This window comes from Fukomys damarensis, unplaced genomic scaffold (assembly GCF_012274545.1).
Source record: "Fukomys damarensis isolate Sample0158 unplaced genomic scaffold, DMR_v1.0_HiC HiC_scaffold_19, whole genome shotgun sequence".
NCBI classification, from domain to species: Eukaryota; Metazoa; Chordata; class Mammalia; order Rodentia; family Bathyergidae; genus Fukomys; species Fukomys damarensis.
In genome coordinates, this window is record NW_022900931.1 from 60397840 (window position 1) to 60398613 (window position 774).

The 774-nt window shown below is 48.1% G+C and overlaps 1 protein-coding gene across 1 annotated transcript in view; it reads left to right on the forward strand.

Annotated features, from left to right (window-relative positions):
- The window catches only part of Hnrnpul1 (heterogeneous nuclear ribonucleoprotein U like 1), a 34426-nt gene that overhangs the window by 486 nt on the left and 33166 nt on the right, over positions 1–774 (forward strand).

Genomic DNA, 774 nt, shown 5'->3' on the forward strand with positions numbered 1-774 from the left:
GGTGGAGTGGGACAAGTGTGTCTTGGGCTGAATATCTCCAAGAGAGACTCCTGGTGCCCCAAAGCAGTTACTTATTCCCCACCCCCCAGTGGTTTATTAGGGAGTACTGGAATACCACTTCAGCAGCTAGAGGTAGGATTATGGGACTGAGGGGTTACGGTAGATGGTCTGCAACTATCTTGAGTAGACCATGGTTCAGAAGAGTGAATTTGGTGTTATAAAAGGACGGCTTTCTAGCAGGATTGGGGAATGGGATTAGAGGAACTAAGGAGCAAGCGTTTGTGATATTTCTGTGGAAAGAGTTGGGATTGACATAGGGTATTAACTTGTTTGGCAGGGGTGGGATCTCCTGGAGAGGACAACCTAGGTGTAGATTTTGCTAAGGATTGCCCATGACCCATGTGTGGGGAAGAGGATTTCTATGGGAGAGACCTGTGGAGGTGGGAGGAGTGGCTGGTGTGCATACCTAGAACTGGAGGAGCTCTGGCAGGAATACTTAGGAAGAACCACCAAGGGGTCAAGGGGCTGACCTGACCTGGCTGTCTCCCAGAAAGGTGTCATCAGAGGGGATCAAATTGGATGCTTCAGAGCACAAGCTCAGGATTTTGTTGTAAATCTAGCTTCCCCTTTAAGCCTAGTTTCCTTCTGTGCCACAGGGATAAATAATTTCCCTCCAGAGTTGCTAGGAACAAGATCACATGTGACAGTGGTGCCGCCTGCCTCTCAAGTGCAAGGACTCAAGTTCAATCCCTGGTACCAAAAAAAAAAAAAAAA